This window comes from Panthera leo, chromosome F2 (genome assembly GCF_018350215.1).
Source record: "Panthera leo isolate Ple1 chromosome F2, P.leo_Ple1_pat1.1, whole genome shotgun sequence".
NCBI lineage: Eukaryota > Metazoa > Chordata > Mammalia > Carnivora > Felidae > Panthera > Panthera leo.
In genome coordinates, this window is record NC_056695.1 from 78,361,506 (window position 1) to 78,378,060 (window position 16,555).

General features: G+C 47.4%; 1 protein-coding gene across 1 annotated transcript in view; it reads right to left on the bottom strand.

Moving 5' to 3' along the window:
* FAM135B (family with sequence similarity 135 member B) overlaps window positions 1-16,046 on the bottom strand; it is a 280,285-nt gene extending 264,239 nt beyond the window's left edge. Inside the window, exon 1 of the mRNA XM_042923586.1 lies at window positions 15,873-16,046. The gene's annotated coding sequence lies outside the window, so the exon portion shown is untranslated. The remainder of the gene's footprint in view (window positions 1-15,872) is intronic.
* Window positions 16,047-16,555: the final 509 nt, after the last annotated feature.

Genomic DNA, 16,555 nt, shown 5'->3' on the forward strand with positions numbered 1-16,555 from the left:
TACAGATTAAAGACTTAAATGCATGCAAAGTGCTTAACATAATGCCTTTCTAAAATAAGTTCAATAACCTTTGCTATTGGGATGATGAGGAAGATAATGATGATGATTATACCTTTCTTTGTATCCTCAGCACTAGACTTGGGCCAAGACAGGTGCTCAGTAACAGTTCCTGGATGAATAAATGAAATAAAATCCAGGTCTTGGTTCTAAGTTATAAAGCACCTTGAAGTCTCTGCTCAAAAAGACACAGAATCCAATGGTATCCCTGGGTACCTAATTTTTCCACCAAAGTAACTCCTGATGTTTATTCCCTGGAGCTTACCCCCACTAGCAAGCTCAATGCCTCCTTCTGAGCGAGTGAGACCCTGAGGCGGGAACTTTCCAGAGAGGTTCTCCTGGGGACCAACCACACAAGCTGGACTGGGCTAATAATAAACAAGGCTAAACAGTGCGGACGTTGGCTGAGTCTGGACGCCCACGGACCCTGGGGAGTTTAGCTCTGGATCTATCATTCCTGAAAATTTAATCTTCTCATGCAGCTTCCACAGGGACTCTCTGGGAAATGAGAAGGCTGGAGTGAAGCAACAGCCACTCTCAGCCATCGTCAGCTCAGGGGGACCTGGTATGGGGAGCAGCTCGCAGCCTGCCTCAGCTGTTCTGATCCACCGGTTCCATAACACCTGCACTTTGATGTACTGGGATTGCCCCACTTCTGTGGGCTGGTGCGCTCAGATTGTACAGGGAAATCCCATCTGAGCAATTAAATGACACAAATGTTTAGTGTACAGCTGTGGTAGGAAAGCAGTGTAGACAAAGAGAGACTGCGAAGTACGTTCTACCTTCGATTTCACACCGCCTCCGAGGGAAGACCCCACGTGCACGCATGCGTACGCAGCTACTAAAAGAGAGAAGGCAAGCTAGCATATGAGGGGACGTAGGCACGAGACGGGCTCCAAGAAGGAGAAAACTCAAAGGGAAGAGAAATGATTTCTAAGTGGAAGGAAGCCCAGCAGAAAGGACACTAGGAATGATCTCTTCAAGCCTTTTCATTTTAAAAATGGGGGAACTGAGCCTACAAGAAGCAGGACCACTCATCCCAGCACCAGTGTGCACTGTCCTCCGAGCACTCTGAGTGTCTCCGTTGAATAACATAGCCTCAGAGAATAGCTTTGGAATCAAATGGCCCTGAGTTGACAGGAAACAGCAGATATGGGCGAGGATGTGGAGAAACGGGAACCCTCTGGCACTGCTGGTGGGAATGCAAACTGGTGCAACCACTCTGGAAAACAGTATGGAGGTCCCTCAAAAAGTTAAAAATAGAACTACCCTACGACCCAGCAATTGCACTACTAGGAATTTATCCAGAGGATACAGGAGTGCTGATCCAAAGGAGCACATGCACCCCAGTGTTTATAGCAGTGCTATCAATAATAGCCAAATTAGGGGCGCCTGGGTGGCTCAGTCGGTTAAGCGGCCGACTTCGGCTCAGGTCATGATCTCACGGTCCGTGAGTTTGAGCCCCGCGTCGGGCTCTGTGCTGACAGCTCGGAGCCTGGAGCCAGTTTCAGATTCTGTGTCTCCCTCTCTCTGACCCTCCCCCGTTCATGCTCTGTCTCTCTCTGTCTCAAAAATAAATAAAACGTTAAAAAATAAATTTAAAAAAAAAATAATAGCCAAATTAGGGAAAGAGCCTAAATGTCCATCCACTGACAAACGGATAAAGAAGATGTGACATATGGGGTGCCTGGGTGGCTCAGCTGGTTAAGTACCTGACTTTGGCTCAGGTCATGATCTCACGGTTCGAGGGCTCGAGCCCCACGTTGGGCTCTGTGCTGACAGCAGAGCCTGGAGCCTGCTTCGGATTCCATGTCTCCCTCTCTCTCTCTGTTCCTCCCCTCCTCATTCTCTGTCTCCCTCTGTCTCTCAAAAATAAATAAACGTTAAAAAAAATTTTTTAAAGAAGATGTGATATATATACACACACACACACACACACACACACACACACACACACACATACATATACACACAATGGAATATTACTCGGTGATCAAAAAGAATGAAATCTTGCCATTTGCAACAACGTGGTTGAAACTAGAGGGTATTATGCTAAGCAAAATAAGTCAGAGAAAGACAAATATTCTATGATTTCATTCATAAGTGGAATTTAAGAACAAAACAGAAGAACATAGGGAAAGAGAAGGAAAAATAAGATAAAAACAGGGAGGGAGACAAACCGTAAGAGACTCTATAGAGAACAAACTGAGGGCTGCTGGAAGGAGGTAGGGGGGCAGGAATGGGCCGAATGGGTGATGGGTATTAAGGAGGAAACTTGTTGGGATGAGCACTAGGTGTTATATGTAAATGATGAACCACTAAATTCTATTCTTGAAATGATTATTACATATATGTTAACTTGTATTTAAATGAAAAATAAAAATTAAAATAAATCTTAAAAAATGGCTCTGATTTGGAGTTTGGGCTCTGAGATTGATCTTCTATGAAATTTCTGGCAAGCCATCCAATCTCCCCAAGCTTCAGCGTCTTCATTTCTGAAAAGGGACAGGTAAGGATGTTTTTTTGTCTCATAAATCTGCTATGAAGATTACATGAGAAAATCCATGTTAAGTGTCTGAACCAGGAAAAGTGTTCACATATTTGTTGAATGAATGCATGCATGCACGAATGAATGAATGTTTAAGAGCACTATCTGGCAGAGAAAGAAAAAAGAAATGACTGAGTGTTATTTCTGGCTTCTCCCAACTCAACCCACTAGAAAAACACAAGTTCCAGGAGAGAGGGACCAAGTCTGTCCTGTTCTCAACAGCAACCCCAGCCTGCAGCATGATGTGTGGCATATAATATGTACTTTATCAAACTTCCTTTACTAACAAATTAGCCATTCTTTCTCTAGTCTTTTGCCACGTATCAGGCATTTTGCTAAATATTTTGCATACATACAGTAGGCATATCATTTCATCGTCCAGGCCACCTAGGAGAAAAGTGGCCTTATTATCCTTGTCTTACAGATGAAGAAACAGATTCAGAGAAGTTCAATAATTTTCCAAGTCGGAGCTAGTGGCAAAGTTGGAACACGGCCAGGACTTTGTGAACCCAAATGCTCTCCTTGTAACCTTCAGATAAATGTGTTTGCACATCGCTGCTGGGTGCATCAGGGCCGGGAGTGGGGCTGAGCGGACAGGAACAGAGACAGGCTGGGAGCAGAGCATGACCATCACACCAACAGCCTCTCACAGGATGATGCTGTGGTCAAGCTAAGCCCAGCTGCTGTGGGAGGCCACAAGGAACGGATGGAAACAACCATCAGAGCAACAGGGAAAGGCTTTTCCAAAGAGATGACAATCGAGTTGAATCTGAATCAGTAAAGAGGTTGCCCAGATGAAGGTGTGGGGGTGTGCACGTATGTGTGTGTGTGTGTGTGTGTGTGTGCCTGTGTGTGTGTGAGGGGCAAAAACACATTGTGCTGAAATTGTAAACAGATCAACCAGCCCCCTGTTCGAGGACCCCTCACTCTCCGTTTCCCTGGCAGCCGTAATCAGGACCCCATGTTTACATGCAAAGGAAGCTTCTGGCCCGGTGCACGCCGCCTTCCTGTGTGACTGGCAATACAGGCAACCCAGCCTGAGTTTTAACTTAAGGTGAAATACATATTAAAAGTAATATACTGGGGCGCCTGGGTGACTCAGTTGGTTAAGCGTCCGACTTCGGCTCAGGTCAGGATCTCGCGTGATCTCGCGTGATCTCGCGTGAGTTCGAGGCCCGCGTCGGGCTCTGTGCTGACAGCTCGGAGCCTGGAGCCTGCTTCGGATTCTGTGTCTCCCTCTCTCTCTGCCACTCCCCTGCTCACGCTCTGTCTCTCTCTGTCTCAAAAATAAATAAAAAATTTAAAAAAATTGTTTAAATAAAAGTAATATATTGATTTTAAGTTTAATGTATATAATCTATTACATCAACAGACCAAGAGTTTTGACACATACCTTAATCACTGAATTTTGAATGAAAATATCCAGGAGACACTCAGTTAAACCAAACAAAGGAGAAATGACAGATCTGTAATCCCAGCAAATGTTTTTTTTTTTTTCTCTTTTTGGTCTGACATAGTCAATAAAGTATAAACGTGAAAAGGTAAACACCTAGAATTTTGACCACTTACCTGAACAACTAGGGAGAACACAGATTGCCCTGAATTACTTCTTGTTTTTTGTTTTTTTTTTTTTTAAACTAAGGAGGCTCCTAATTCTCTAAAGAGCCCTTCGAAATAAACATGCTTGCAGTTTTCATGCACAGTCCAGCATTAAACGACTTTGGAAGCAGACCTGGTATTAGGGATCGTCAAGCAAATCCCCTCCTCACCCTCTTCACATTCCAAGTCAAACAGAAGCTTCCCCGCTTCCCCAAATTCACACACAGCTGAGTGCTTAAAAGCCAAATACTTTGAACAGTTCTTGAGTTTTGTTCTGCGTTTTTTGCTTTGTTTTGCTTTTTATGATCTAGAGCTGACTTTTAAATGCCCTTCACAAGGGACACCTGCAGGGTGGCTGAAAAGGGACACGCCTTGGGGTCAGATGGACTTGAGGGAACCTCTCCAGGCTTTGTCTCCTGCTAGCTGTGGGTCTGTGAGCAAGTTACTGCCCCTCTCTGTGCCGGGGCCTCCTCAGCCCTAAAGAGGGCTGGTACTAGCTCTTGTATGGGGATCAAATACAAGTAGCACCAGGGAAAGTACTTAACGACAGTCACCAGCATGTTGTAGGTCCTTAGAATGAGCTTCCTTTCCCTCCCATCTGCACCACCATGTAATCTGATTCTGACCTGTCACTTAAAGATGATTTATGATCATTTTTGTCTCCGGCATCTCCATGCTCTTGGGAAGAAGGGGAAAGAAAGAAAACCAAGGAAATCTATTCTATTATTCAGAAGCAATTAAATTAATATTCATTTTATTCTCCCAAAAGGCCAACACAAGTCAGCATGTTAAAATACCGAGCTTGATGAATTCTACCTTGGGCACAAGATGCCAAGGATAATCTTATCTTTAAACACTTCCTTTAAACAAACTAAAAAAAAAAGCCAATTTATTCCTCAGCATATTTTATGTTCTGATTTAAGATCAACAAGTTTTCACAAAAACCACCAGTTTGGTTCTCTGCTCCTTTCCTACAGTAACATCTCAGCTATGATGATGTGTGCCCAGAAATTAATTTTCCAGAAAACTGATACCAACTCCTTTAACACTAAATACTTTGCTATTTAATTTTAGCAATTTCTGATGCAACTCATTTTAGAAAGTAGACTCCCCTGCCTTATTTCAGCAGAGTTTACAGACTGTGATTTAGTTTTTCCTTGATGACTCATTGTCACACTTCTGAAAACATAAGTGATGGCTTATCACTTAGCATCTGATGCCCTCGAAGACCCGTACAGCATGAACATCTCTGAAGTTACAGCATGGATACCCCGTGGTTAACCCCACGGAGCCATGGACATGTTCCACTCAAGGAAGAGTCTCATCCAGCCTCCTCACTTTCCATAGCAGAAGGTCAATCTCACCACCATTTAGTTGACATTGCAGTAGACACACTAGCCTTTAATCAGAATACTGATTAATCACCTACTGGGTGCCAAGTACTATAAGAGATTTGATTTAGCTTAGTTTATTTATTTTTATTTTTTCACTTAATTTTCATTAAAAATTCCTTATGGTGGCGCCTGGGTGGCTCAGTCAGTGAGCGTCCAACTCCTGATTTCATCTCAGGTCCTGATCTCAGAGTTGTGGAATCAAGCTCCACATGGGGCTCTGGGCTGACAGTGTGGAGCCTGCTTGGGATTCTCTCTCTCTCTCTCTCTCTCTCTCTCTCTCTCTGTGCCCCTCCCCTGCTTGTGCAATTGTGCTCGCTCACTCTCTCTCTCCCAAAAATAAATACATAAACATTTAAAAAATCCTTATAGGCTGCCTATTATCATTGTTTTAAAGAAACTAAGGTCACTGCAGATAAAGTAGCACACAATATCCCAGAGAAAAGCTGGAATTATTAGCGGGTTATTGGAAAGAGTATTGTGGAAGCTGCACACCAAAGAACCCCCAAGTGGAGTAAGGAGGCGTTATAGAAAAAGAGGGTTAATGAATTAAAAGAGGAGAGATCACTGGCCAGAGATTTCTATGAAATAAAAAATGGCATTAGTGGAAGAATTCAGCAAGCAAAGCTAAGAGAGAAGACGATGTTCAACAAATGATTTGGTATATATAACAAGTGTGATGTATGAGTGAAGGTATGGCTGAGTGGAGGGCAGGAAAAGCTATCTAAGCTGAGAAGCTGAAGGCCACGGTGCTATGAGAGTCATTGAGCTGGACTTGGAAGGCATTCAAGATAACAGCAGGACTCAGGGTGGTGAGGAAAACCATGGTCCCGGTACCAGAATGTTCAGTGACTGGAGAGCAGGGTGTGAGCAAAAGGCCAGTGCATGACTGGTTGGGCTGGTAGGTACCTGTGTAGCTGGGACCCTACAGCAATTTGCCCTGACCAATGATGCTTTTAAGAGATGAGCAGCAGGGGCACCTGGGTGGCTCAGTCGGTTAAGCGTCTGACTTTGGCTCAGGTCATGATCTCATGGTCTGTGAGTTCGAGGCCCGCATCGGGCTCTGTGCTGACGGCTCAGAGCCTGGAGCCTGCTTCGGATTCTATGTCTCCCTTTCTCTGCCCCTTCCCCGAGCATGCTCTGTCTCTCTCTGTCTCTCAAAGATGAAAAACATTAAAAAAAAAAAAAAGAGAGAGAGAGAGAGAGAGATGAGCAGGAGAAGGTACCGCTAAATCAGGAAGGGAATCCACAGCAGGGTTCTTTGGGTTCCCAGCAGTACAAAGTTCAGGGAGATTTTTTTTTATAGTATGTTTTCGTGACTTCCTTAGGGCACAGACATTCTATGAGGATCACAGAGTGTTATGACTGAATGTCATAAGCCCCAAAGCAGCATCTTTGTCTTAAAGACTCGGGGTGGAGGGCTGTGGAAATATCAGTTAGAATGTAGCAGACGTAAAGAATGCCCCACCTTGACGCCTTCTATCAGGCTGGGACACCCATCCCCCAGCTGCTGTGTTAGCTGTTAACAACCCACCGTTGCTCTGTTCTCCCAAGAATTTTCCTCGGCTGATCCAGGCTGCTTTGCCCAGGAATACCTTGGTGGATATGTTTCCCGGAATGGATCCATGGAAATGACCTTGCCTCAAGGTGGAAAATGCTGTGGGACCACGTGTGCCCCAGAGCTCCCTGTGTGAGCCGGGAGAGCCGATAGGGCTGCATGGACGTCTCTGCCCATCTTCTTCCCTATCCAGCTCTCCTTTCATCCGAGAGCACCCTTCAATCAAGCACCTGTCCAGGAGCCACTTCAGGCTCTATATTAAGGACGTAGGCGGTAGGTCTACATCTCAGGATCTAAGCTAGGACTATCCCTTGAGGCTGAGTACCCGTCCAGGGTCAGGTGGCTAACACATGTCAGAACCAGGGAAACCAACCGGGCTGGTTTGTCTAGGACTGGGGGTGGGCGTTCCCAGCAGGCAAAATGTGCAGTTTTCAAACCAGAACAGTCAGTCCCAGGAAAAAGGAGACTAGATGGGTCAGGGTAACCCTGAACTGGAAGGCCACCATTGGACCAGGAGTTCTAAATGCGACTTGCATAAGGCCATGGTTATTTGTTTTTAAACGGAAAAGGCGTCGTTCCATTATCGAAGATTCCTGGTATTTTTTTTTCTTCTATATGTGCTTTGAGAAATATTGGCCGCAGGCTCACCGAGTGCCAGGAAATGTTCTAAGTGTTTGGTGCAGCTGTAAACACGGTGAGGTCCCTGCAACCACGGAGCTCACCATCTTACAGAGGAGAGAGTCAATAAGAAAGGCAAACAAATACATCTGTAATAATAATGCCAACGCTTATGCAGGGATGAATGCTATGGAGAAAAACACAGCAAGTTCCGTGGCTGGAGACTAGAGGCAGCTGTTTGGCCGCAGTGGTCCAGGAAGATCCCTAAAAGGAAAGTCTTAGACGAGGGTTTGAAGGAGCCATGGAAATGTCAGATGCAGATCTGTCCTAGCCAGCAATGTGGGAACACAGTTGAGAAGCCCTGAAGGCACGAGGAAGCTATCGAGTGTGCATTTGTGTTTTGTGTTTTGTTTTTGCAAGGGCAGTGGGAGACAGAGCTGGTGATAAAAGGACATCTTCATCTCCTCATTCTATACACCTCCCTTGGGTGATCACTTCGACTCCCATGCTCTCAATTAGCGTCCATGTGCTGATGATTCCCCAAGTCTATATTCAGCCAAGAACTCTATTCTGAGCTTGCCTGATATCTCTAATAGCCAAAAATGTACATAGATGTCCTCAGAGACCTAAAAGTCTATTAATTCAAAACAGAACTCATCATTTCCCCCCTCAAGATCTGTTATTTCACCTCTGTCCCCAGGCCAGCGGACAGCAACAAGGCCATTCCATCAGACCAGGTCAGAAGACTGAGTGTCATCCCTGATGCCTCTCCACTGTTAGACACCGTATCCCGGGTGGTCCCATACTTCCTAACATTCTACTGCCTTAATATCTCTCCAGTTTGTTCTCTCTTCCTCCTATAACCTTAACGTTGGCTGCAGCCATCACTGCCTCCATACACCCTGGATTTCCTGCCATCACTTCCCACCAAGTTTCTATGCTTCCCATCTTATGCCCCTCCAATGCACTCTCTATACTGTAGCCTGAATCCAAAATGCCCATGGGTACTTGTCTTCCCAGGATAAATCCTTTCACTGCTGAACAAAGCTGGAGGCATCACGCTTCCTGATTTCAAATTATACGACGAAGCTGTTGTAATCAAAACAATATGGTACTGACATAAAAACAGACACACGTGCCCATGGAACAGAGTAGAGAGCCCAGAAATAAACCCACACATATATGTTTAACTTATCTTTCACAAGGATGTCAAGAAGGCACAGTGAGGAAAGAATAGTCTCTTCAATCAATAGTGTTCATGAAACTTGATATTTGCGTGAAAAGAGTAAAACTGAACCTTCATCTTACACTATGCACAAAAAGCAAAATGGATTGGACCTACACATACACCCGGAACCGAAAAACTCCTAAAATAATAAATAGGGAAAAAGCTCTGGACACCGGTTTTGGCAATGAGTTTTTTGGATATGGTACTAAAAGTGCAGGCAACCAAAGTAAAAATAAACAAGTGGGATGACATCAAATTAACAGTCATCTGCATCACAAAGGAAACAGTCCACAGAATGGAAAGGCAACCTACAGAAAGGGAGGGTATAGATCTGATAGATGGCTAATATCCAAAATATATATGGGACTCATACAACTCAATAGCAAAAAATACCCAAATAACCCAATCATGGGGCACTCACTGGCTGGCTCAGTCAGTTAAGCATCTGCCTCTTGATTTTAGCTCAGGTCATGATCTCATGGTTCATGAGTTCTGGCCCCACATCAGGCTATGGGCTGTCAGTTGAGGATTCTCTTTCTCCCTCTCTCTCTGCCCTTCTCTCTCTTTCTCTCTCTATATCAAAATAAATAAAAATAAACTTAAAAAAACAAAGAACCCAATAAAAAAAATAGGCAGGGGCGCCTGGGTGGCTCAGTCAGTTAAGCATCCAACTTTGGCTCAGGTCATGATCTCACAGTTCGTGGGTTTGAGTCCCGCGTTGGGCTCTGTGCTGACAGCTCAGAGCCCGGAGCCTGTTTCAGATTCTGTGTCTCCCTCTCTCTCTGACCCTCCCCTGTTCACACTCTGTCTCTGTCTCAAGAATAAATAAACATTAAAAAAAAATAGGCAAAGGACTTGAATCAATGTATTTTTTTTTTAATTTTTTTTTAACGTTTTTATTCATTTTTGAGACAGAGAGAGACAGAGCATGAATGGGGGAGGGTCAGAGAGAGGGAGACACAGAATCTGAAACAGGCTCCGGGATCTGAGCTGTCAGCACAGGGGCCCGATGTGGGGCTCGAACTCACGGACCACGAGATCGTGACCTGAGCCGAAGTCGGCGCTCAACCGACTGAGCCACCCAGGCGCCCCGAATCAATGTATTTTCAAAGAAGGTCCATTTGTATGTCTTCTCGACTGTCTTCAGGGGATACATGAAAAAGTGTCCAACATCACTCATCATCAGGGAAATGCAAGTCAAAACTATAATGAGATATCACTTCACACCTGTTAAAATGACTATTATTTAAAAAAATTAAGGTACGAGTTTGATGAAGAGGTAAAGAAACAGGAACTTTGGAGCACTGTTGGTGGGAAAGTAAATTGGTATAGTCATTATGGAAAACAGCATGAAGGCTTCTCAAAAGATTAAAAATGGAATCACCCTCAGCAATCTCACTTCTCACTATATGCCCAAAGGAATTTAAATCAGGATCTCTAAGATATACCTACACTCACCATAGCATTATTCAGAGTAGCCAAGATACGGAAACAAACTAAATGTCCATCGATGTCTATATAAGTAAAGGATAAGTGGTCTATACATAAAATGGTCTATTACTCAGTCTTAAAAAAAAAAAAAAAAATAAGGAAGTCCTGCTATTTGTGACAATATGAATAGACCTGACATCATGCCATGTGAAATAAACCAGGCACAGAAAGACAAATACTATCTGATCTCACTTAAGTGTAGAATCTAAAACGGTCAAACTCACAGAAGCAGAGGGTAGAACGGTGGTTATCAGAGGCTGGGGCTGGTCGAGGCGTACAAAGTGTCAGTTATGCAAGATAAACAAGATTTGGAGATCCAATGCACAGCATGGTGACGACAGCTAACCATACTGTACTGTATACTTGAAATTTGCTAAGTGGTCTCATCACGTCTGATTTTAATTTTACAAGGAGCCTTCTAGCTGCCACGTACAGAGTAGACGGGTGGGGGGGTCAGTTCAGAGCCTGGTGTATTAGTCCAGGTGAGAGATGAAGGGCTGGAACCAGAGTGGTTGCTGTGGGGATAGAAAGAAAGCCCTTAGCGTCACCCATGAGCCCTCCCTCCCCTTGACCCGCACCAATGGTCGAAAGTGGTCCACTGACATCTCTCTGACAAATGATACGTATGTTCATTTATCTGATGCTTCTCCCTCTTTCCCTCCTCAGCGTTCCTTCTTTCACTACTTTCTGTCCATCATGCAGACAGGAAGAGTCATCCCAACTCTCACTGCCTGAATTCAGTCATGTTTTATCTGCCAAGTGTCCTAAGATGCCACCATATTTCTCAGCTGACCCATCTTCTAGAATCCAACATCTACTCTGCAGCTAGAGGGAGAGCGTTCTGCCCAACTCCAAACCTTTCCATGGCTCTGCTGACCTTAAGTTTAGAACACAAGCTCCTTAATGCGGCTCCTGAAACTCTCAGAGATGTAGCCCCTCACTACCTCCCCAGCCTCAAGGGACACCATTCCATTCCTTGTGTTCCAGTCCTGCGCATCTGTTTCATTCCTTTGCTACCTCTTGCTTCCAGGGATTTCCACATCAGTTCCTCCTTCTGATGGCCCTTCCCTCCAGTCTCCCCCGGGCTACATGGGGCAGATCCCTGGCTCCTTCGCAGTTGGCCCTCAGGGCCTGGCATGCCAAGTGGCATGCAGCATTCTACTGATTCAGATCTCCTGTACTGGGCACCCCACAGCGCCTGTCCATCCACACCAGAGGTGGAAAGCCACAGGAAAGGGTGGTGGCCCATGGCATCAGTTTCCTTTGTGGTGCCAGAATCTCCCTCAGGAATCACTCCTGAGGTGGGTACAACTACCTAGAAGTGATTCATGTCTGAGCACAAACACTTCATGCTGCTGAGTACCCAGAGCCCGGGAAGCTCAGCAAATATTAGAGATGTCTACAAATCTCCTCCAGCTCGCCCAGTAAGATCGGGCTTTATCCATACAGTTTCTTGTATTTTGAATGAAGGTGATCTTTCAGCGTGGACTGAGAAGCAGAGCATCTTGCCTGGGGCTGGATAAGAACTGGGCTGGCACAAAGATGGGTGGCATGCACGTCCTAAGTCCCAGGGTCCTCTTGAGGGACACTGGCCTTCTAGACGGGGGAGAATTCTAAAAGAAGGGAAATATGGTGGTTATGGTGAATTAAAATGTAGAGTCTGGACAGGTGATGAGTCTTGACCAAAAGGACAGCCAAGAGCCACAGATGTGGCTTTGGTGAAGAGAAACGTAGGCTAGGATATGGAAACACTGAAAAAGTAGAGCCAGATGGAGCCATGGAAATCATCCAGGCCATTTACAGATGAAGAAACTGAGGCCCAGAAACTGAGGTAAGGTACAGAGCAACGGTCCATATGCAGTTAATATCAGAGCTAGAATGAGGGCTCAGTCTGCAAATCTAAATCTTTAGCTTATTCTATTCCCCCATGGTATCTTGCATGAAAAACACAGCTCTGGGTATATTAGTATTCTCTCTCTCTCTCTCTCTCTCTCCTTCTCCCTCTCTCCCTCCCTTTCTCTCTCTGTAAGAAAGGTAGGCAAAATACAAGGAGGAAATGCATCAGGGGCATTTCAAAAAATTCTGAAACCTTCTATTATTGGCAATTATATCTATCATTTGAAAATTACAGATATCATGGCACTTCCCTTACTGTACATCTTCCCGATCCATCTTGAAAGGTAGCCGTTATTATAATGCTATGCAGATATGGCAAAGGGCTGATGGGGACAAAATGACTTACTGAAGGTCACACAGAGCTCACAAGTGGAAGAGCCAGAATTTCCAGCCCATCTTGTCTGGTGCTATGTAATCAGACATAGAGATTTTGCTCATTTCCCAGAACAACAACAACAACAAAATTTAAGGAAGATAAATAATGTATTGAGTATAGTATTTTATAGTTTATGAACTGCTTTTACTGCACACCTATCCATTCACTCCAAACTCTCAGCATCCCTGTTAGATGGGTAATATCATCCTCATTTTACAAGTGAGGAAACTGAGGCATGAGGAGATCAAGTGTCCTACGTCTGGGTCCCTTACAACCGGATTCAAATCTAGCCTTTCTTGATCCAGTCTATGTCCTTTTCCATAATACTAGAAATCAAGGAAAGAAATTGAAAGGAGACAAATACATTTTGAGTTTAAAATATTCCATCAGATGTTTTCAGCAAATGTTATATGAAGGCCATTCAACACTAGATTACAGTTATTCTAAAGTACCCACTTGAAAAAAAAATGAGCATTTTAAGGCAAAATATGTGTTTCTGTTCTCCTTCACTGTGCTTCAGTGGGCTGACCCTAATAATGCACAACAACCCAGCAAGCATCCTTCAGGCTTGCTGCACATACTGAGACGGGGAGAATGTGGCCAGGGCAGCCTTGGTGCCAGCCTCTTCCTGTGCATGTGGTCATGTTGAAGGTAAGGCTCCTTCACTTACTCAACTGCTCACCGGGGCAGTTGTATGCCAGGTGCTGGGGCCCCAACCATGGTAGAACAAGGCAAGGTTCCCACCCTCAGGAAGCATGGACTCTAGAGACGGCAGACATATGGGCAAGCAATGACAATGTGACACAGCACAGGCTGACAGAGAGCAGGCCCAAAGTGCCGTGGGGGCGCAGAGAAGAGAGCAGGAAGGCTTCCCATCAGGAGGGGCATTGGAATTGGGTCGCAGAGGGAAGACGAAGTGGGAAATGGTCATTCCAGGCAGAGAGGCCAGCATGACCAGAAGGAGGGGTTTAAAAGAGCAGAGAATGGTAGAAGGCAGTCCTGGCTCCTTCCAGAAAATTATGGTTCCCTCACCGATGACATCAAGCAGAAAGCGTTCAGTCAAATTGGACAAACATTCGGTAAATATGTGCCATTATGGAGCAGAGTTGTGTGAAGGTTAAATCTTGCCCACGAGGAGCTCTGCCCAACGTATCCATCTAACCAGCATTTAAATGAGTCCCTACTATGTGCAAATCCCTGTTTACACTGTGGGAACACTTCATCCAACTCTGAGGTGAGCAGACCTCGGTGTTCCCAAACGAGCGTGCTGCACTGGATGGCAAAGCTCTTGACTTTCAACATTTGTAAACAGGGATCACATGCTGTGCTGACCCTGATAAAACCCTCTTTGTATCTCCCTGAGTGTATCCTGGACCACACTACAGCATTTCAACTGTGAATCACTGACCAATATTTCTACCCCCATTTCACGTTTAATGATTTGCTGATCTGAACAAGGGAGTTTCTTCAGAAGATGATGATGATCCTTTTTATTTGCATGGCATGTTAGGTTTCGAAAAGCCTTTCTCCACCCATCCCTTCCATCACCCCACTCAATGGTCACAAGAGCCTGGCAAGGTGCAAGAATTTAGTATCCCCATTCTACAGATGAGAGAGAGGAGCATCTCAAGGTCACACAGCGAGCGTATGGTGGAATGAGAGCTCAAAACCATGTCTTCTGACTCCAGATCTTGTCCTCTTTTCTCTACACCTTACCATCTGCCTGGAATACAATAATACCCTCCTCATTACGACATGAATCCCAGCTGAAATGCTGGTCAAATCACATCCCCTCAGGCAACATAACTACAGCATAAATTAAAAGCCCAATTAAAGAACATGGCCTTTTAACTGGGACTTACCACCGTCCCCTGAGGCTAGGATAAAAAGAGAAAGCCCTACAAAAGTCAGTGGCTGTCCATCCTGGAAATTACCCAGAGACCCACTTACCCATATGCAAGAGCCTGTAGATCCAAATTATTCACCTAACTTTATCTCCCTTCTCTATGTTCTTCTGGGGTCCTGGCCCCCACGGAACTGGGTCTGGAATCTTTGCCCAAACCTCTGCCCCTCTCTCTAGCCCGCACATGTGGTTAACAGTCCATCCCTCCATGTGGACAGGTGCTTGTCAGCTCTGGCACATCTCTTAATAGCAGGAGCATCAGAACCTGAAGAAAAACCAATGTTTCCCTAGTTCAAATAGAGAACTGAAGCGAAATTCTCTGTCTCCGAGTGGGATAGTCTGCCAATGGCTAGAGCCCTGGGTGGCCAAGGGGACAAAGAGTGTTATTATCCTCGATGTCAGCTTTGTTTTGCTGACAATAGTGGGGTGGGTGGAGGTGGGGGATAGAAATGAGGTGAGGAGGCAGGGAGGGGGCATTTTGATTGCTCACTTATAATTTTCTATCTAGTCCCCCCCCTCCACCCCCAACAGTCAAAGGCAATAACGTGATGAACTCCAGGGATACCCCTGGGTCCCGAAACAATAATAGTTACTACTTCCCTTGTCCAAATGTCCCCTCCGGTTGCTGGGCTTGAAGGCGACTTTACAGATCAGGAGCTGGTGTGCGCTCTGGTCCCTTTCCATGTCATAGCCGAGCTGCAGTGCCCCCCCCCCACCCCCCCCCACCCCTGTCCCCAGCCAAGCCACAGGGAGAAGAGGTCTCTGGGTCAGCCCGGATCACAGAGCATCGCTACCACTGCCCGCTTCACCCCAACACCGGCTTCTCCCGAACCTGCCCCGGGGGCGGGGGGGGGGGGGGGGGAAGGGGGGGGCGGTTCACGGGCTCAGAGGACCTGCCTGCACCAGGGTCTGGATGTGCTCCCTCAGCCTCCGTGTGGGACTTCCGCGGGGACCCCCTCACTGACCCAGCGGATCTCCCCGCCTGTCACCCCACATCTCCCCTCCTGCCCTCTCAGACCTGCCCAGATGTGCCTGGAGACCAGAGGACGGTCCGACCGAGGGGGAGACCGAAGGAGACAAACCACATTTCGCGGCGGAATCCCTGTTAAGTAACAGAAAGCCATCCAACTAGCGACCACGCTTCCAGAAACGTCACTGCCACCGAGGAGAGAGTTTGCAGCCGCCGACCCCGAGCGCGCTCACCTACCTGTCTCCCGCTGCAGGGCTCCCCTCGGCTCCGGGCCGCGCCGGCTCGCTCCCTGCCGGCTCTCCGCAGCGGCGGTGGGCGCTCCGCGGGGTCCGGGCGGCCGCGAGCTGGGTCTCCGGTGCCCGCGGCGAGGCTGCCTGGAGGAGGAGCGAGCGCTGCTGCCCGCGCCGCCGCCGCGGTGCTGATGCGGTTGCTATGGTTATGGAACTCCGCAGCTGCCCCCTCGCGGCGCAACAGCTGCCCGGCCGCGGCCCTCCGGGCAGCCCCGCGAGCCGGCCCGGGCGGCGAGGCTGGGCACCGGGCCGGGGCCGGCCGCCACCACTGCGGAGGAGGACGCGGCGCGGCTGCGCTGGCGCCCGGCGGCTCGGCTCTCCGCGGCGCCCGCGCTCCCGCCCCGCCCCCGCCCGCTCGCCCCCGACCCCGCGCCCCGCCCCCGCCCGCTCGCCCCCGACCCCGCGCCCCGCCCCGGGCCCGTGCGCGCGAGCCGGCGCCGGGCTCGCCGCCCGCCGGCCTGTGGGGGGCGCCCGCCTCGCCGCCCGCCCCCGCCGCCCGCGGGCCCGAGCATGCTCAGTGAGCGCTCGGGAGGCGCCCTCCCGCGTGGCCGGGCCCTTCCCGGAACCCCCGGGGGGGAGGGGGGGGGGTCGCCCGTTCCACGGGGAGGAGCGGTCCCGGGGGAGCGGCCC